Here is a 22,187-nt window from a genome sequence, read left to right as displayed (position 1 = left end):
CCAACGTGTTTTCTCCCTGACTGACAAAATGAGCTGTTGCTTGTAATAAATTCCTATCTGCTAGTTTTTCATTTACCCAAACAGACAAGTACCTCTTGAAGCTTCACTTTCTAGCATCCATGGTACTTCCCCCGTTCCAACCGGAAGATCACATCTGGTTTGGAAGCTGAAAGCCCTGTTCATGGAAAAGAAAAGTGAAATGGATATTTGTGTGGTAGAAAAATCATTCCAAAATACAATTCAAGACTCCATGTGTGTTTTTTTTTAAAGCATTTGGGGTTAAGTAATTTGCCTAAGGTTACACAGCCAGTTTTTTTGTGTGGGTGTTAAGTATATGAGGCCAGAACCGATCCCGGGTCCTCCCGACTCCGGGGCCGACGCTCTTATTCGCTGTGCCACCTAGCCGCCCCCAAGACTCTATGTATTAAGAGAGAAGGGAATATGCTAAATAGCCACAATTTAAAGGACTTCAAGGGTACTCAGTATTATATCCCCATAAAATATCGGAGAATGGACCACAGGGCTGAGGAGAATACAAGTCTCCCACCTGTGGAAATATTACACTGTATTCTTGGCAGAAAATCTGGACACAAAAGGGCAAAGGAATGGAAAAGAACAGTATCCAGGTTACTAATTGGGGAAAGAAAATGCCCCATCTTCATTTCTACAATACAAAAGGATCACTCTTGCTTCTATGCTAAAAAATAAACTTTGTTTAAAATACTTTTGAAATAAATACTTTAAAAATCAGTGATTCTAAGTCATAAAGGATAAACTTACCAAGAAAAACTAAGTTCCTACAGTTCTCCAGCGACACATCTCTGTATAAGTCCTGTTCAACAGGGTCCAGCTGCACCAGTTCTTCCCAAGTGAAGTCTGGAACAACATCCTTGAAAGTCACTGATTCCTGAAACACAAACACATTTCTGTTTGCCCAAGACCAGCTAGTTCCCTACATTACTCATAAGGGTGAGGTTGGCAGCACTGAAGAAAAGAATAGGGTATAAGACATTGATAAAACAGCAGAATAATAACATATAATTTGTAACATACTAGATGTAGTTACCATATGCATCACTTATATCAGAATTTGGGGTAGAGGTGGGAAGTACAACAGAAGAATGTGATATGCCTCCTGCTTTCATGGAACTTAAAAATTTTATTCAGAAGCACTGAATCCTGTTAGACAACAGGAACTTACCTCTAATAATTAGTCTCACAATTCTTGCTGCTATTCAAGGATCCCCTTGGGATATACAGCGTGCTGTTAATTTGCTCAAGTCCACCCTTATTACTTGTCTTCTAAGGAGAGAGGGTGAATTTCAAATGAGATATTCACTAAAACCCAAAGAACGAATTAAACTCACCCTAAAATGGATGCGGTTAACACTAACATCAATATCATTCCAAATATTAATTTCCAATTAAATACAACATAGGTACAACCCTCCAATATCAAAGATTATTTATTATCCAATAAAATCATTCATACCTCCAATATTATCAGTCTAATGAAAAAATATATTATGTATATTTTGTATATACTATATACTACGTATATACTATGTAATGTATATACTATATAATGTATATACCAGTATATATTATGCATGTATTAAAATAACTTCTTATCCATAATTCCTGCCCCATCAACAAGATGCTTTCCTCAAATTTTCCCCTTTCTGTCAGTATTAATACATAACAGGGAACAATATGGACTCAAAAATAATAACAATCCCCATCCCACCCCACCAAAATATAAGAATCACATCAGAAAGTATGGCTCCTCTATGACTAAACTTAAGAATGAATCTCTACTCATTTTTTATCTTGTGCACATTCCTCCTCAACTCTGGTTATTCCCACTGCAAATACATCCTTCAGTTGCCTCCACTTAAATCCTTGTTCTATCCAACTCACCTGAAACAAATGATGAATATGTAATCTCCTATATGCTCCCTTCTGCTGTCCTGTGTGCCCTCTCTACTAAGAGGAATTCTCATCAACCATGAACTTTTTCCTCATCTCTTTCCATATTATCTCAATGGAAGCTTGGTTGTCCCCAAACATACCACATTCTCCAATGCCCTCTCCTGGAGGAACCTCAACTTTTTTCTACCCCACCAAATATAATGAAAAAATAAATCCATTCTTTGTTGCCTGGTACCAGGTGTAGACCACTTCAAAAACCTTCAGAGAGCAAAAATGTCATCAATACATACATCCCTTACATAAGAGCAAGTTGCAACCAGACACAGCATTCGATTTTTGTCCAAATATTTCCATAAATCCTCCAAAGAGAATATATACAACATGTTTAAGGATTTCCACTACAAAAGGTAAGATTTCATGTAAATAGCAAAACCTGAGAGATGTGCTATGCTTCCCCTATTGCATAAAGAAAATAGTTATCAAATTGAATAAAGACACTCCAAAGTCTAGGGATTAAGTCAGAAAATACCTATTACAGAATAACAGAAACTAGCCTCTTTCCTGATAAATCAATAAACATTTATTAAGTTCCACTAGGATGGGGTCAGCTAGGTCACACAATAGATAATCAAGTGCTGGACCTGAAGTCAGGAAGACTCATCTTTCTGAATTTGGATCTGGTCTCAGATATTTACTAGCAGTGTAAACCTGGGCAGGTCACTTAACCCTGTTTGCCTCAGTTCCTCATCTATAAAAAAAGACCACTTCAGTAACTCTGCCAAGAAAACCCCAAAATGGAGTCCTGAAGAGTCAGACATGGCTGAAACAACTGAAAAACAAACGTGCCAGGCACTGATCACCTCAATGGAAGTCTGGCTCTCTCTAGATCATAACACATTCCCCAATGTCTTTATTTTATTTATTTTTTGCTTTTTTTGGAGGGGGGAAGGTAGGACAATTGGGTTTAAGTGATTTGCCCAAGGTCACACGGCTGGTGTGTCAAGTGTCTGAGGCCACATTTGAACTCAGGTCCTTCTGACTTCCGGGCCTGTGCTCTTCACTGCACCACCTAGCTGCCTCCCCAGTGTCTTTATTGTAGAAGAGCCCCAACTTCTCCCACTACCCCCAGACACAACAGTATTCCTGGCAACTGTATCTCTCTGTGTGCCAAAGAGATCAAATATTTCCTGGCTGAAAGACTTTCTGGCCTCCTCATTATGGGAATTATTACATTAGTTAAATCTTCTCCAAGAAATGGTGAAAGACCCCTTTGACCCAGTAACACCACTACTAGGGTTGTATCCCAGAGATCATAAAAATGGGAAAAGGACCCACATGTACAAAAATAATTATAGCAGTTTTTTTTGTGGCAGCCAAGAACTGGAAATTGAGGGGATGCCCATCAATTAGGGAATGGCTGAACTAGTTGTAGTATATGAATGTAATGAAATACTACTGTGCTATAAGAAATGATGAACCAGAGTGGCTAGGTGGTGCAGTGAATAGAGCACTGGCCCTGGAGTCAGGAGGACCTGAGTTCAAATCTGAAGACACTTAACACACACAAAAAAATACCTGTGTGACCTTGAACAAGTCACTTAGCCCCAATTGCCTTACCTTCCTCCCTCCAAAAAGCAAAAAACAAAAAAAAATGATAAACCAGCGGACTTCAGAAAAACCTGGAAAGACTTATATGAACTGATGCTGAGCAGAACCAGGAGAACATTGTACACAGTAACAGCCACAGTCTGTGTTGACTGATTTTGATAGACTTAACCCTTCTCAGAAATGCAAAGACCTAAAACAATTCCAAAGGACCCATGATGGAAAATCCCATCCACATTCAGAGAAAGAACTATGGAGTTGGAATGCAGAACGAAGTGGACTATTTTCTTTCTTTGTTTTTTTTTCTTTCTCATGGTTTCTCACATTCATTATACTTCTTCTATACAACATGACTAAAGTGAAAATAGGCATGTTTAATAGGAATGTATATGTAGAGCCTATATCAGATTGCATGATGTCTTTAGGAGGGAGGGAAGGGGGAGAAAATTCAAAACTTATGTTAGTGAATGTTGAAAACTAAATATAAACTAAAAAAAAAAAGAAATGGTGAAAGACAAAGTCAATATCTTCACTTTATTATTCATCTTTCAGAGTTTCTTCAGATAAATCATTGAGAGCTGCAGTATCTCCAAGTATTACCTTCTTATCTTGGTTCTAGTTTGGCTTTGATTTTTAATAGTTCACTCCCTTCTAGCTAGAAAAACCCAACAAATTCTTGTTGACAATAAATATAAATATTTATAGTGTGTGTGACCTTGAGAAAGTCACTTAGCCCGAATTGCCTTACCTTCCTCCCTTCACTAATATCCTTTTCAAACAAAGAAAAAATTACTATAGTCTATGGTGCTATGTTATTTATTTATGGCCTATAAAGGAGAGTACAATGGAAAGAGCACGAGACTGGTAGAGAGATAAGCTGGGTTCTAGGTTTCAGTTCTGCTAATTATCTGAGTGATCCAGCATTACTTTACTTCTCTGGACTCGATATCTGTCTCCTCATCCATAAAATGAAAGTGTAGGACTAGATGATCCCATAAAGCCTCTACCAGTTCAAAAAGCCTAGGAATCAAATTTTTTAAAGTATGTATCAATAACCCCTGACAGAAAAAAATGCTTTTGAACTTTGGCTTAACTTACTAACTGGACAAACTCACACCCTTCCTTTACTATCAACTATATGCAAGTGAGTTACCTTACCTACCTGAAGCCTCTGAGAAAAATCAACCACTAAGCCCTGATTTAATTTTTAAAAGATACAGAATAAAAGGAAGGAACCTTAGAAATGATCTAGTCCATTCCCTTATTTTATAGTTGCAAAAACTTTGTCTCAGAATAGTTAAGTGACCTGACCAGGATTACACAGGTAATAACAGAGCCTGGAAGAACCCAGGTCCTCAACTCAAATTCAGCGCTCCTTTCTACTACACAATGCTACAGAGGCTAGCTCCTAAATATATATGCCAAATAGCAAATTTTTGCTTTTTCTTCAATTCCCTATTTCTGTCTGTCTACAAAACACCTATACTTAGAAAGCCCAACATTAAGAGAGACTATATAACTTATCTAGCATCAGACAGATAGGAAGTATCAGAGTAAGGACTCAAACTAAGAGCTTTTAACTCAAAAATTGGGGCTCTTCATATGACATATGAAGTTAGGAGGAATCTGCAAGCTATCACAGACAATAACAGAAAGGTCTCATGTGCGTGTGTGCATGTGTGCGTGTATGTATGACAGAATAACTATAGCAATGCATTTCATTCAAATAGCTCTGTGATTTCAACAATTTGTAACTCCAGCTTTGAGGATTCCCAACCCATCCAAGCCTGCACATCCTATGCTACTACTGTTCACATCATGGAATCTCAAAGTTGGAAGGAACCTCAGTAACCAATCTATATTTGAAAGGAATCCCACTCTAACATACCTAACAAATGGTCCTCCATTCTCTGTTTGAAGTGCTCTAGGGAGAGAACACCCACCACTTCTCAACACAGCCTATTCCATTCTTGGTTGGCTCTAATTGTTAGGGAGTTTTTCCTGACTTCAAGACTAAATCTGCCTCTTTTCAATATGTCCCCTTTGCTCTTGGTTCTCCTCTCTGGAGTCAAACAGAGCAAATTTAATTCCCTTCTTTGCAAATACTTGAGCAATTATTACATGGCCCAGGTGTTTTCTCCTCTCCAGGAAAAATATTTCCAGTTCCTCCGACCAATCATCCCATGACAAGAAATCAAGGCTCTTTACCATCCTGGTTGCACTTCTCTGGACATTCTTCAGATTATCTACTTCCTTCTTAAGCTGGAGAGCTTGTCAGATGAGGTCTGAGAAGGGCAGGGGGCAATGGGACTATCTTTTAAAAGATTCTTTTTTAAACAAATAAGCTTTAAAAAAGAGCAAGATAATCCTGCCACATAAATCTCCAATATCATCTCCTTTTGGAAACTGGGATCAGGATGGAAACATAAACTTCATTAAAAAAAGCCATCATAGCCACAAGAACTCAAAAGAACCTTCAAGTATTTATGGTTATGTTAATTACTGACCATACCATACATAAAACCAAAGAGTTTCTACTAAGAGGAATACTTTCACAATGATCTGGTTATATCAATCACATGCATGGTTAAGTTTTTAAATTTTTTTCTTCTTTTATTTTTAATAAAGTTTTCTTTTGCAAACACGGAAATAAAATTTAATAAAATTACATTTTTTAGATGGAAAAAACTTTTTAAACAGTAGTAGTTTGTTAAAAGAAAAAGAAACAAGAATAAGCTACATGTTGAAGTCATGGAATGCAGCACCTCAAATTTATACCAGTCCTACATACCTGAGATTGTGAAACCTTCATGTTATGATAATCAAGTAACAGTTTTGAGGTGCTCTGTTTTTAGCATCTGACTTTAGTATGTCATATCAATTGAGAGAGCCCTGTTACAAAAGATTATTACTTCCCTATTTCCTGAAGCTTCAATGTAGTCTATGGACACATCTACTTTTTTTGACTGCTACATAATACAGCTGACTCACATTAAACTTGCAGTCCACTAAAACCACTGAATATTTTTCAGAACTACTTGCCTTCCCCATCTTATATTTGCGAAGCTGATTTGTTTATACCTAAGAATAAGATTTTACACGTGTTTATACTGAATTTCATTTATTAGATTCAGTCGAGTGCTCTAGCCTAGCAATCTATCTAGATCCAGTATTTGCCTTCTCAATTTAGTAGTACATATAGGTTTAATGAGTGTGTCAGCTATGCCATTATATAAACCATTGATAAAAAATGTTCAACATGCTGGGGCCCAAAAGAGACTCATGGGGTGCTCCACTCCTGCCAAACTGACAATGAACTATTAATGTTAAATGAGGTCATACAACTAGTTCTGAATCCATCTGAGTATATTAACATCAAATTCATCTCTTCAGTTTCTCCTGAGAATGAGATAATTGATCAAAAGCTTTGCTAAAATTATCTCTGTTGGAATCTTTTATTAATATAGCTGATCTTAGACTGTTTCTTTTATTTTCTTTTTGCTTTTTGGAGGGCAATTGGGGTTAAGTGACTTGCCCAAAGTCACACGGCTAGTTTTTGTGTTAAGTGTCCGAGGCTGGATTTGAACTCAGGTCCTCCTGACTCTTAGGGCCGGTGCTCTGTTCACTGAGCCACCTAGCTACCCTGATCTTAGACTGTTTCAAAGACATACTACTCAATTTGTAGAGGACTTTGGTACCTCCTCCTCCCTCATTTTTGAGTACTTTATTATTTAAGGCAAAGTCCATTTTTGCTATTTATTAACAATTCTAATAAAAAGGTTGGTGAACATTCAGAAAAAGAACTGATAGACTCTGAATGCAGATCAAGGCATGTTATTTTCACTTTCTTTTTGTGTGTGTGTTTTTTTTTTCTTTTGCAAGCTATAATTGTTTTTCCAACCGTTTCTTCTTTTACAACATGACTAATAGGGAAATAGGTTTTACATAATTATACATATATAACCTATATCAAATTGCTTACCATCTTAGGGAGGAGGAAGGGAGAGAGAAAATTTGGAACTCAAAATTGTATAATACGTGAAGGTTAAAAATTGTCCTTATGTAATTGGAAGAAAAGAAATACTATAAAAATGGGGGGGGGGGAGAAAGGCTGGTGACAGAAGTTCAATGACAAAAATAAGAATTAGCGTTTATTTATGAATCCGATTTCCCATATCAGCAGTAAGAAGTGAAAGCTGATTATTTATTAACATCAAATATAATTAAACCACTCAGTCAATCAATCAGTCTAGTCTACAACGATTTATTAAGCATTCTGTGCTAGACCCTGTGCTAAGCAAAAGTTATAAAAAGAAAGTAAAAACATGGTCCCTGCCATCAAGGAGCTCACATCCTAAGGGGAGAGAAAACATAAAAGATATATACAGTATAGATGGAAGATAACCTCAGTGGAAGACACTAGCGACAGGAGGGAATAGGAAAAGTTTACTTTAGAAAGTGGGATTTCAACTGAATCTTGAAGGAAGCCTGGGAAACCAGGAGGTGACAATAAGAACACTACAAGCATGGAAAACAAATAATGAAAACAAAGTCAAGAGTGTCCTGTGTGAGGAATAGCCAGTAAGTCAATGTGGCTAGATCAAAAAATTAATCGGAGGGGGAGCAAAGTGCAAGAAGACTAGAAAGGTAAGAAGGGACCAGCTGTAAAGGGCTTTAAATGCTAAACAAAGGATTTTATATTTGATTCTGAGGGCAGAAGGGAGCCACTGAAGTGCAGTGAGGTGATACGGTCAGATTTGTGCTTTAGGAAAATCACTTTGGCCGCTATATGAATTTCTAAAACTATATGCATTTGGAAGATGGTTTTTTGTCACCCACTAAAAGCCAGGCAATTTGCACTTATATTCAGTAGATGCATAGATAATGGTTATTTTTGCCAACAAATCTAAATCTCTGAGCCTCATTTTCTCCATTTGTAAAATGATAGAGTTGAGGAGCCTCCCCACGACCTTCCCTCCGCTGGGCATGGTGCTGTTCTGAGGCACTGGTGACTCTGTCCCTTAACTGGAATTGGCTGCCGGACTCCAGAAGGAATACAGAGGAGAGAGGGAGACAGTGAGGAGACTCCTTGTGCCTGGTGGCTTGGGTGCCCGGGTGGGGGAGGGAATGGTGCTTAGTCCTGAGGGATGTTCACCTGCCTTGTTTGGTCTGAGCAAAAAGTAGTAACTGGGGGAAGTTTGGGGAAACTAGGGCTATTACTTTCTTTTGAAATCAGTTTGGAAGAGGATTTAGGTTCTTTTGTGGTCGTCTCTGAAATGCCAAAACGCCCAAGTATTCTGAGCTAATTGACTGTAACTCTTGCCATGGGAAAAGGAAGGATGGGAGCTCTGAGAACATTTAAAGTCTTAGATCTGTGCCAAAAAGAAAATATTTGAACAACTAAAAGAGGTGAAATGCTCCTTGGGAGGCTGGCTTGATTCCAGTTTTCAACTAGAGGCAAAGAGCATGTAGAATGAGGAACTTCCACCAGAGAATGGGATGGATTGGAGTGGGGCTGTATCTGTTAGCAAGTGCAGCTGCAGTTTACTATGTTTTTGAAATCAATGAAACTTACAACAGATTAGCACTGGAACACATTCAGCAACATCCAAGAGCCACAAGAAGGAACCACATGGACACATTCCTTGAAGGCGTGACTACTTTCTCTGACTTTTTTGGCTATGGACAATTATTTTTTCTAATCCCACACTTACAGATGTTTTTCTTCCTTTATTCTTGCATGAGATGTAACCCCAAAACTGTGGGGTATTGTAGCATTCCTATATGTTTGGCAATCATTTGTACTCACCACCAAACTTTTATCAAAGCTTCTAATCAGATTAGCAGATTACAACTGATTGATACATAAAAGGAAGACTTCTCTTAAGTAATTATAAAACTGCAAGTACTGTATCAAATTTAATCACAAGACTGGGGTTCTCAAGTTTACAAAGGAAGTTATGGTTGGACTAGGTCTTTCTTTTTTGAAATGTGATGATAATGAATTTTTAGAAAGACAATGGTATACAGTGCTGCAATCATGCTAACTTCAACTAAGGATGTTTTTCAGATTTTCTTTGGGAGCAAGATCATGTCATTCCACCTAGAGCTTCTAGAGGACATACATCTGGACCCTGATTTTGTTTTATTGTGCAAAGAAATAATGATTCAGAAATCTTTCCTTTTGGCAAAAATGAGTAGATATGGACACTTCCTTAGTATTAAATGTAAAAAGTTCCTAATATGATTATAAAATTTAAATTTTGTATAAAAAAATTATAGGGTTGGACTACAACTCTAACATCCTTTGATCAAAAACTGCTAGCAGAAGGCATTTAAGTGCTAGCATTGAGGCATTAGTCTGAAGTTCAGAGTTGCTAGTATGATCTAGCAAATGCTTTAGAGAAAAAGAAAATCCCCATAGTCCATGTATGGCTTAGGAATCTTAAGGGAGAAAGTGGTCCCAGGGACTAAAACACAATTTCTTCAATTAGCTAATCAAGAAAACATGTTTAAAAATCTGTTGGATGTATAACCATTAAGAAGTTACTGGACAATCCTTTTTTCTTTACATATCATGGTTAGAATATGATGTGAGATTATAATTCTAAGAATACCATTTTGCGTATGACTGAGCAATTAGCTAATTTTCCCTGCAGTCTTTGTTACCCAAATTACAGAATGTTAGTCCCAGTGAGTGCTTTTAAACCTGTTCCTTACTTTTACAATTTAGCAAGCTAGGTTTCTTCCTTTAACAGTTACTTATGTCTTGTGTTTCATAGCACATTTTGGCACATATTTGGCATATACTTCAATTGCTCCTCACTTTCCCAAATGTTGGCCTTGTTATTCTAAAAAGGATGTAAAGTCTTTGTGATATCAAGGACTGTATTTCATATTTCTTTTATATCCCTCAGAAAGACTAGCATAGTACTGAGATAAAAACGTAAATGGACAAGAGCAGGTTAAATAGAGAAGGCACCAGGATGTGAAGTGTATTCCCAATGAATCCATCATCAGCTAGGGATGGGCCCAGTCTCTCGAGAAAAGATAAAATAAGCCTTAGAACTCCGGACAGGGCTTGGTTAGACGCAGAAGCACTAGTAAAAATGAATGAAATGTGGCATTTTTTGAAAGGGAGAATACATTCTACTCACCTGAAATCTGGCTGGTGGAAACAGAGCAGACTTTTCTTCTTTCTGTGTTCCTATCTTGGAGATAGACAGAATTCTGAGAATGCAAAGCTAGAGAGGACAAAAGATGGAAATAGGATCAGCCCCCAGGTCTTTACAAATTCATAGAGAAGGGTAATGCAGCCTATGGCTCTAGACTTTGAACGATATCTTTTCAGTGATAGCAAGTTTCCAATGACAGAATTGTGATTTGAATGCACCGATTTCAAAATTGTTTCTAATATTATATATTGCATGGAATGTGTAATTCTAGGTATCTGTCATGGTTACTTCCCCATTTCACAAGGAAATATTTATTTTCCTATCTCATAGAATATGAAATGAATTTTGCTGAGTATCTTATAGGCTTCATAGGAAATTTACATCTTCTCTTACAGAGGAAATATGGCCTAGATAAAAGAGCACAGGATAAGAGTTAAAAGACCTGTAATTTTGGGTGGCTTGGGATAGGTTCCGGCCTCAGATACTTAACACCCGAACACAAAAAAAAATTGGCCATGTAACCTTGGGCAAGTTACTTAACCCCAATTGCAAAAAAAAAAAAAAAAACAACCAACCTGTAATCCAAAAGCTTAATCTATTTGTGTAACCGTTACAGCAAGTCAGCTGACCATGCATATCATACCTTAATTTTCTCATCTCCAAAACTGGGATAACCACATCAATCTTTCTTACCTCACAGAGCCCTTAAAATTTTTTTTAAATAAAAATTAATATTGTTAAGCCCAGCACCAAGAATGGTTGATGGATGGGGATGTTATAAACCTTGAGAGGACATCTCTCTGAAAGTTTATAAGAGGCTTACTACTTTGATTATTTCCCCCGTCACTAAGGGAAGTACACCAAAATGAACAGTCCATGAAGAAGTACTTCCATTTTGCGGTCAACTGTTTGCATAGAGTCAAATTATAAAGAAGTGACTAGGCTGGATAACATGAAAGAGAAGACCAGAATTGAAACTGAGTAGTAGCTGCTTCCTCATGCCCCCCAGTCCAAAGATCTTTCTCCCTACTGTGTCCTTCCTTCACTACTGATTCTCCAACCCTGTTCCTGAGTTGCCTCTTCTTATTTCTCACAATCTAAAGAGATTTTATTCTCTTATGGTATACTTCATTAACTTACCTTCCTCATTAAGCATTTGGGTCAAATCTTCCACCAAGGTGACCATCTCTTCAATGTTTTCTAAATGTTGTGACTTCACCCAAATTCCGATCTCACTGGGCAAGATGGTGAGGAATTGTTCAAGCACCAGCAGCTCCAGGATCTGCTCCTTTGTGTGAATCTCTGGCCTTAGCCACTGAAGGCAGAGTTCCCAAAGTTGGTTCACAGCCTCATGAGGTCCAGCTCTCTCTGGGTATGAAAAACATCTAAAGGTCTGGTGAGAAGCTTCTGGATTAAACCTTTCTCTTTCTAGAATGTTAAATTGTTCCCTGGGGAAATTTATTCTCAGCAACCTGTCTTGTTTATGTACATCCAGGATTTGGGAGCTCAGAGCGATAGTTATCTTATTCATGGACAACAGCTCTCCATCTGGGACCATCACAGTGGACTTGATGTCTGTATCCCCAGTAGGGATCCAGTTCCCTTCAGACCCACGCTGGATACCCACACACATTCCTGAGGGATGCTGTGGACAAAAATATAACTTAGTTAACTATCACAATCAAGAAACATCAGTCTAACCATCGATTTTCCAGCTCCTAAAAAGATGGCTAAGAGATTTTCAATGTATAAATTACCTATAAACTGAGTAGGGAGTAACAATGAATCAAGTATTCAAAATAATACAGTTACACAGTGCATTATGGTTTACCTAATTTTAGAGTTCTCTACAGTTTCCTTATATCAACCACGTAAGCATGGTCTAATAAATATGATCTAGTTAGATGAAGAAAATTGAATAACATAAATATCTCCATGGATATCTTTACCTTTATACTGAAATAAATATACACACTGTTGCCCCTAGAAAGACATAGACGTGTAGAGAAACACACAAACTGGATATGCTTCTCACCACATTCATGTTACTCAAACCTAAAAAATAAGTATGTTGCCTGGGCTATAAAATTCTACAAGACAAGAGATTGTATCTTCTTCTTTCCTGTCATGGTACTTGGTATGATACCATGAATATTGTAGGTATTCAATAAATATTTAATTTATTAATATTGTTGAGAAAGATATTTGAATATAACAATGATTCCAAATTATAACAAACTGCACTAGCCTACAATGAACCAACTTAGTTCTATATAAAAAGAAAAATTCTTTGTTTATAATAATAATAATACAAACTATACATCCATATGTCTAAAAATGTCCTTGTCAACAATCAAATAAAATACTATTAGGGGAAAAGATAAATTCTCCTTTACCAAAATACCTGGATTGTTGGGCATTTCCAAGTAAACAATCCTATGGTGGGATGGGGGCCAATGAAGAAAAGGGAGCTATTTATTTACTTTATGTACCCACAAGAGAAACAATTATTTCAAGTCACCAAGGAAAAATAGAAAAAAGTCTACTTGTCTAATAGCTGCAATTGAGCCAGAAAACCTGCTTTCATTAAATCCAGTTGTTACAAAAAATTCTATTCCAAAATTCAATCCAATGTAACAATCATTTGTTAATCACTTGCTATGTGAAAGGAACCTAGATGGCCCCAGAGGTGCAAGAACAAAAATGTAAGTCCTCTTAAGAAGTTACATTCTTGTGGGGATGAAACAACATATGTAGATATGTAAATACAAAATTACATAGATACAAAAGTTTCTTTTAAAAATCCTTAAAAACTGGGGAGGGGAGTCAGGAAGGGCCATTGGGCAGAGATGGAATTCTAAGAGACAGAAGTAAGGAGGGAGAGCATTTCAGATATGAGGTTCAAACTGAACAAAAAGGGAAAGAGGTGTAATATCATATACAGGAAACAGCATAGTGAGTTTGGCTCTAATGTATCATGTATAGGAAAATCATCCTGGAAAGACAAGTTAGAGCCAAACTGTGAAGGGATATAAGTGACAGAGGAGATTGACTTTTATCCTAAATGAGGCAGGAAGCCACCAAAGCTTATTGAAAAGGTGTGTGACACAATCTAACGTGAACTTTAGGAATAGATTGAGGAGGGGTGAGATTAGAAACAGAGGTTCTAATTAAAAGGCCATTGTAATAGTCTGGGCAAAAGGTAATGAAGGACTGAACTAGGGTAGTGGCTTTGTGATTAGAAAGATGAAGGATGCAAGAGGTGTTGTGGGAACAGAATCAACAAAACTTGGCGATTGTTTGGCTAGGGGAGGAAGAGGGAGAGGGAAGAATTGAGGATGATACCAAAGGGACAAACCTGGTTTGTTATGCCTAGGCTGATGGTACCTTTAACAAAAATATGGAAATTAGGAAAAGGGATGAGTTTAAGGAAAACAAGACTATGTTTCCCGTTAGACATGATAAGTCTGAGATGCCCATAGGGCATCAGTACTAGGTGTGTAGATTTAGGAGTCATCTGCTTAGAGATAACAGTTGAACTCAGGAGAGTTGGTGAGGTGATGTAAGGTGAGAGACAGACAGAGGTAACACTTAGGATAGTGCCTGTCACATAGTAGTGATGGGGTGCTTGGGGTGTCTATGTTTGTAACATCAGTTTGTAAAATCAGTCTGTAAAATCACATTGCCCCCCACCCCAGCCTCAGAACATTAACTCTGCCCCTTCCCCCTGCCAGCACTCTGCCTAGCAATAATTCATCAACTATTTATCTCCCCTTAGCATAATGGCTGGCTGCATGTATGAATCCTTCAATGCACTATCTGTAAGTTAACTCCTTAGCCAATTATACACATACTGAGTCTCCGTTAGCCTTGGTTCCCAACATCCATCTTGTCAAACATGACACTGATGGGTGGCAGACTAGGCACTTCTCAGTCAGCCCTGACCTCTAGCTGATTTAGTGATGTTTCAAGACTAAAACCACACCTCCAGGTAGCTCCCCCTTGGGCTATTTCCCAGTGAATTATGACTCTGGTCATCAGAGTCCCTGTAACACCTATCACCCCGCCCCCATCAGTAGGAGCTTAATAAATATTTACTGACTGAGAGAAGAAAGAGGGTAGAGGATTTGGGCTACACTCATGCAAAGGAGTGGGACATAGGTTATGATCCTTCAAAGGAGACTGAAAAGGATCAAACAGATCAAAGATAAACAGATCAAAAAGATCAAACGGATATTCAAACAGAATATCCAGGAAGGGGTCATCAGTAGTGTTAAGTACTACAGAGAGGTCACTAAGAAAAAGTCACAGGACTTGGCAATTAAGAGACCATTGATAAGTTTGGCGAGAGTTGTTTCATTTGAGCAGTGGGATGAAAAGCCAGAACGCAAGGGACTAAGAAGTGAGTTGGAGGAAAAGGAATAAAGGCAAGGTGTACACACAGGTTTTTCTAGATTTGTTGTGAAAGGGATGAGAGAAAATTGAGAGAATGAAGGGGTCAAGTGAAACTTTTTAAAAGATTTGCATATACTTATAGCCATAGAGAAGGAGTTAGAGAGATGGAAAATTTGAGAAAAAACAAAAAAAATGATTTAAGGAACAAAATCCCAGAGAAGGGAACATATAGGAATAAAGACATAAGTATAAAGGAGTTGGCATATTTTTGTCAGACACTGGAGAGAACCGAGAAAATGTTGAGTGGATTTAAGGAACAGAATTGGGGAAAGAAAGGAACACACAAAAGAGAGCCTCCACTTATTCTGTAAAGTATGAAGAGGAACTTTGTCAGGAGAGTTACGTAGAAATAAATAAATCAATTTAAAATTAAAAAAATTAAAACTAAAATTAAAAAAAAAGAGAGAACTATGTAGGAGCTCTGCTGAGGGGTACAGGGAGGTACTAGGAGAAGAGAAGCAAGGTAATAGCAGTTATATATTTCCTACAATATGCCAGGCACCATGCTAAGCACTTTACAAATATTATCTCATTTGATCCAACCCTGAAAGGTAGGTATTATTATCATTCCCACTTTACAGTTGAGGAGACTGAGGCAAATAGAGGTTAAGTGGGTCACACAGCTAGTAAGAATCTGAGAATGAATCTGAATACAGGCTCAGAACTCTATCCACTGCACCACCTATTTGCCCAAACTCAGTGGCTTGAGAAAAGGTCTGGAACAGATATCATGAGGAATTCTACACTACAAAGCAAAAAAATTACCTTGCAGCAGTAAAATTCCATCTCACACCAGATAACAAAAATGTGTAGGGCACAGGTTCGGCATAGATATATGAATTTTTGCAGTAGTGTTCAGCAGCCCAAGAGTAAGTGGATGGCAGGAGGTAACCTAGGAATAGTGTTTGGTGAGGCATGTGAAGGAACAAGACAAGAAGACAGGAGTCAGTATAAAGTAGAACTGGTTAATTAGAGTTTTGAGATTCGAAAGGGAGGCCGGGAGGGTCAGGATGAAGACAAAAACTTGAGATGTCAGGATGAAGACAAAAAAATTAGTTTAAAAAATAAGGCAGAGGTAGAGATTGAAGGATAAAAGATTATGATTTGAGAGAAATTTCAGAGCTCTAGCTCATGGAGGTGGAAATTATTGGTGATGGTGAGATCAAGGTGAGATCACACCTGCTTGTGGTTTTTGTAAAGTAAAAATGGAGTTCCTAGAAAATAAAGATGACAAAATGGGAGAACAGGGTATTGAAGAGGCTCTCAACTAATATAATAAGCATTTATTGAGTGCTTTTATGTGCCAGACAGTATAAAATAAGTATGCTTAAGTTCTCAAGTGAGGGCTGGGGAGAATGGCAAGGGTTAGTCTGTTCATCCTTTTACTCTCCCCCTTTCTTCCATCCTTTCAACCTCCCCTTCTTACTATTTCTCCTTTAAGGAAGCCAATGATTCTTCTTGATCTTTTGTGAGTGGGTGTGTGTCATGGACACTTTTAGCAATGTGATCAAAACTATGGAACATTTGTCAGAATTTTAAAAAATATTCATAATTATAGAAAATGGTAAATTTCAGTTAGAAAAGACGGGTGTGTGTGTGTGTGTGTGTGTGTGTGTGTGTGTGTGTGTGTGTGTGTGTGTGACAGACTCCTCTGCCAGTCTGGTGGGGGCTGTGGACCCCATCTCAGAATAATCATTTTAAAATATTCTCCATTGAAGGAAATACGAAATTTCCATAAGAGTAGGTTTAAATAACCTTTCGCATGTCATGGACCCCTTTTTAGAACGTTTTTAAATGCATAAAAATAAAACACACAGGATGACAAAAGTGACATATATTAAAATAGTTATCAAAATATTTTTTAAATATCTGAGTTAAGAGGTTATTGGAAGTAAGGCTGAGTTTTGTTTTTTCCTCATTCACAGACACCCTCCCGCCAAAAAAATCTACCCACCGACCACGCAGTTATGCTCGAGCCTGGGCACCTCCACGACCCCGCCCCCCTTTCCCCAAGTCTTGTTACCCCCATGTCTGCGTGTCACTGACAGTCCCGGGGCGGGTGGAAATCAGGTGTATGAGCCTGGAGCAGAGCGAGGGGACAGGCGCTACGGAAATCAGGTGAGGACAAAAATACTCAGAGCAGAGTTCGTCTACAATGCTGTGGCGCCCTCCCGTAACCCAGGCCCGCGCTCACAATTCACTGGACAAACGAGAGTTAAGGGACCCTCCCACCACAAGGCACCAAGAAGCCAGACCACACAAGTGTGGAACAACTGAGCTCCACTCAGGGGGATGCTAAGTGGAAATGCCCAGACAGGAGTCGCAGGACAAAGGGGAGAGGAAGGGTGCTGACGCCTGGGTCACTAATACCTGCAGTGTGTGTTCCCGTGACTTGACAGGGAGACCGACAGCAAACCACGCCGCTTCCGATTCGACATTTACGGTAATGGAGAGCGTTATCCTCAAGCCGGCTTCCGTAGCCCGGTCCCGGCAGTGCAGACTGTCTCGGATCTACAGTTCCCAGAATCCTCCGTGCACGCCCTTTCCCGGAAGTGGATCACTTCTGAGTCTAGTCAGGATCATACGGAATTTAGCAGCCACCGCTATGAAGGAATTTAGACTAGATCCTAAGGGGAAAAATGGATATTTAGTGAAATAGAAGACTTAAAAGCATGCCTAATGGGAAGACTAGACTCAGCTCTAGAAAATCTGATATTCAAGACCAGGACTTATGCATAAAAAGGTAAACATGAGGGGAAAATTATAAAGTACTGAACAAAGTTTAACAATTTGCATATTTATATGGGGAGAGGATACATGTAAGGCTTCAGAATTTTTTCTTCACTAGGATTCTTAGAGGGAGGCTTATTTAGACAGAAGGCCTGTGTGTGATTCTATTATACTGGGATGATCTCAGAAGAAGGAAACAGTGGGGAAAAGGAATGCATTGGGAGAGAGCAGTAAGGGAGAGAAAGAATGGAGGAAATTATCCCACATAAATGGGGCCATACGAGGAAGAATTTATATAAAAGGTGAGGTAGTGGGGTGGGAAACTCGGTTACTCTTGAACCTTATTCTCAAGAATATAATATATATACACAGGCACAGGAATTCATCTTACCCAACAAGGAAACAGAAGGAGAAGGGGATAAGAAAAAGGAAATGAGATAAAAGGAGGGTAGATTAAGGGAGATGATGGTCAGAACTAAGATACTTGAAGAGGGAACAGAATAAAACAGAAAAGGATACATTTAAGAGAATAGGATGGAAGGATACACATTTAGCAATCATAACTGTGAATGGGATGAACTTAAAAATAAAATATACAACAGCAGAATGAATTAGAAACCAGAATCCAACAATACACAAAAACTGTTTACAAAAAAAATTGTCAAAAAAAGTTTACGTGTAATTGGAAAATATTTAGCGAAATAAAAAAAATATTCTAAAATGAATATAAAAATAAAAATATAGATGAGGGAATGAATAGGAAAAAAAGAAATGGATTTACATCTCACTTTCCACACTTAACCGTGCCACCCACTGGCAAGTTTCCACTTCTCTGAGCCTTAGTTTTTTTTCCCTTTGTAAAACAGGGATAATAATGCTTTCATTACCATATTAAAGCAGGAAGGGACTTTAGAGATCATCTAGTTCAAGTTCGTCATGAAGAAACTAAGGTTTAGCGGGGTAAAATAGAATTACTAGTTAAGGGTGGGAAGTAAGAGCTGAGACGACTAAAAATTCAACTTGGGAATTTTTCCAAGCTTTCTGCTCAGTAGTACTTTGGCAGTCCCAAGGAGATTGCCCCAAGGCACTCTGGGAACCGTAATTCTGAGGGAGGGTGTGCCCCGGGGAACTTTGGGAAAGGAAGTTTTGAGTGAGTCTCCGTGGTTGTGGTCTCGGCCTCTCCATGTTGCGTGCGCAGCAGAGTCTCCGTGATTGTGGCAGCACCTTTAGAAGTGGCGGACACTTTGCTGTCGGTATAGTTGGAGGGATTCCGAACGTGAGGTCTGGGGGAGCCAGGCGTCTCGTTCCCCGCAGGCCCGTCGGGTCGTTGGCCCCAGCAGCTGCAGCCGTGGGAGGAGCTGAAGTTCCTCCAGCATGTTGGGAGACCGGGGTGGAGGAAGAGGGAAGGTAGAAGATAATAATGATAAATATGGCGCTTTCACTTTACATGTCCCATTTGGCCCCATAACAGTCCCAGTGTGACCGTCATTTCAAAGATAAGGACGCTGAGGCAAAAAGTTAAGTGACTTGCCCAGGTTCACACAGCTAGTCTGAACCAGGATTTGAGCTCAGGTATTCCTGATTCCCAAAGGGTAGCACTCTATCCCCTAATAAAAGAGAAGAGGCAGGGAAAAGGTGGGGGACTTTTCTCCCCACCCAGATTTGGGGGTAGATTTTATTATGACTGTTGAATTTAATGGAAGTGTAGACCTGCTTAGCTCAGAGCTAGAGTGTGTGCTTTGTCTTGCGTGTTTCTTTGGAAACTTAAGGTCTAGAATTTAACCTGAAATAATGGTTTCTTTAGGGGATATGTAGAATACCTTAAATCGCTTTTAAATATCTCCTAAGTTTCAAATATACCTTGGGTTTTGTGTGTATCTATACTGCTTGACATGGGGGTGCTCTGGACCTGTGATTTAGACCTGGAAGGGGCTCAGAGGTCATAGGGTCATATTATAGATGAAGAAACAGACTCAGAGAAATTTGGTGAGGTGCCCAGATTCAGAAAGCTAGTGTCTGAAGGATTTGAACTCAGGTGTCATGGGAACTTCCAGTGATAAATCCCATCTACCAGTACAGGCTGTTCTGCAATTTAAAGTCTTAGAGAGTTACCTGGGGACCTGTCAAGGAAGATTAAGGGAGATTTGCCCATGGTCACCCATCCTGTTTGTGTCAGAAGCTGAACTTGAACCTGTATTTTCCTGATTGATTGCAAGATCACTTCTATTAACCATGCCAGATGATTCTGTCGGGCATAAAATAAGCTCTTACTGAATTGAATTGGATTTCAGTACACTATTTGAAAATTGCCATACCATTTACTGGCCTAAAAATGATCATCAAAAGAGTGATTTCATTCTTTTCAAAGAACTTTTTACTTAGGAACCATGAAAACTTTTTTGTTTCTGGTAAAAGAAACAAGCTCCTCCACCAGTAGTGGGTTTTTAGTTATTGTTAAAAGCAATTTCAAACATATGCTCTGTATCATGTATACAATTATTGAGCAGAACTTTGTGTGTTGGTTCATTTGATTTTCTAGTAGATGTTTGCAAGTTGATTCAAGCATCCTTTTTGAGGGGTGTGTGTGGGGGTGTGTGGCATGTCTCTTGCCAAATCCATTTATTTGAAAGACATTTTTGGAGTTCCTGTTTTCGCACAAGGCACTATGCCATATGCTGTGGCATATCCAAGCATAGTTTTTGTCTTTTTGGAATTTACAGCCCAAGCAAAATGTATGTATTTTTTTTTTTCATCAATGAGCTAGGATAGTGTGGTCAGATGCAGGACTAGTGTTTTGTCTATATGTTGTATTTTTACACAGAGACATCATAGTATATTGTAAAGCAGGAGTGCCAGACTTATATAGAAACAACAAAGCCACAAATTAACATTCCTATTTTGTATCAGATTTTTATGTATTTTGTTAAACATTACCCAATTACATTTTAATCTGCTTCCAGCACTTGGGTGAGTTTGACACCTATAGTGTAAAGAACGCTAGACTAAGAATCATGAGATCTATGTTACAGTCCTGGTTCTGCTTACTTGTTACTATATAACTTTTAGTTAGGTAATCTATATGAATTTTAGTTTCTTCAACTGTGTAATGCATATAATAAGATTCCTATTGTTTACCTCACAAGGGGTGTGGAGATAAGCAAAATGTAGTGGAAAATGTGAAATATAATATCAGTCAGTTAGTTAGCTACCATTTATTAAGTACCTAGAACAAATTGAAACATGAAACAATCTCCGATTTCAGGGAATTTACAGTTGCCATAAGCATCATTAAATACAAAATATATACAAAGTAAATACAAGGTAATTTCTAGGGGGAGGCACTAGCATCTGGATCAGAGAAATGAATCAGGAAAGGTCTTATGTAGGAGGTAGCATTTGAGTTGAGTTTTGAGAGATGGTGGGGATGCTTAGGAGGTAAGGGAATACATTCCAGACATGGGGGTAGCCTGTGCAAAGTCAAGAAGATAGAAAGTGGAATGTCACCTGTGAGAAACATCAAGTAGTCTGATTGGTCTTAGAGTGTGAAGTGAGTGAAGAGGAGTAATATATAATGAGTATGGAAAGGTAGAGTGGGGCCAAATTGTTTTTTTTTTTTAATATTAATTTATTTATTTACTTTTAGTTTATAACATTCAGTTCCACAATCCCTTGAGTTTCAATTTTTCTCCCTTCCCTCTTTCCCACCCCCCATGGCAGCATGCAATCAAATATAGGATCTACAAATACCTTCACATTAAAATTAGTCAGGTAGTAAAGAATGATTATAACCAATGGAATGAACAATGGGAAAGAGGAAACAAAACAAGAAAAAGAAAGAGAGCAGGTAGTTTGCTTCAATCTGCATTCAAACTCTGTAGTTCTTTCTCTGGATGTGGACATCTCTTTCCATCATGAGTCTTTTGGAATTGTAGTATAACCTTGTATTGCTGAGAGGAGCCCAGTCTATCAAAGTTAGTCGTCATATATACGTCGTGTCTATAATTATGTACAAATTTCTCCTGGTTCTACTCTTCTCACTCAACATCAGTTTATGTAAGTCTCTCCAGGTTATTATGAAGTCTGTCTGCTCCTCATTTCTTACAACACAATAGTATTCTATTCCTTTCATATACCACAACTTGTTCACCCATTTCCCAATTGATGCGCATCCCCTTGATTTCCTATTCTTGTCCACCACAAAGAGAGCTGCTATAAATATTTTTGTACATATGGGGCCTCTTCCCACTTCTATGATATCTTTGGGATACAACCCTAGAAGTGGTATAGCTT

The 22,187-nt window shown here is 38.4% G+C and overlaps 1 protein-coding gene and 2 pseudogenes across 5 annotated transcripts in view; 2 read left to right on the top strand and 1 right to left on the bottom strand.

Moving 5' to 3' along the window:
• Positions 1–17,523, bottom strand: part of LOC138167324 (zinc finger protein 286A-like) — a 28,859-nt pseudogene extending 11,336 nt beyond the window's left edge.
• On the top strand, positions 3,827–10,679 carry LOC138167326 (lysosomal enzyme trafficking factor-like; annotated as a pseudogene).
• Positions 17,524–17,670: 147 nt separating the features above from the next.
• Positions 17,671–22,187, top strand: part of LOC138167323 (zinc finger protein 286A-like) — a 29,133-nt gene continuing 24,616 nt past the window's right edge. Inside the window, exon 1 of one of the 5 annotated variants that reach the window (XM_069096021.1) lies at positions 17,671–17,910. The gene's annotated coding sequence lies outside the window, so the exon portion shown is untranslated. The other 4 variants (XM_069096019.1, XM_069096016.1, XM_069096018.1 and 1 more) reach the window with 4 other exon arrangements.

Source organism: Petaurus breviceps, unplaced genomic scaffold, assembly GCF_028583685.1.
Source record: "Petaurus breviceps papuanus isolate PSGF00001 unplaced genomic scaffold, PetGlider_PUasm1.0 229, whole genome shotgun sequence".
NCBI lineage: Eukaryota > Metazoa > Chordata > Mammalia > Diprotodontia > Petauridae > Petaurus > Petaurus breviceps.
Note: the sequence above shows the minus strand (reverse complement) of the source record. Positions and strands in the feature narration are given on the sequence as shown.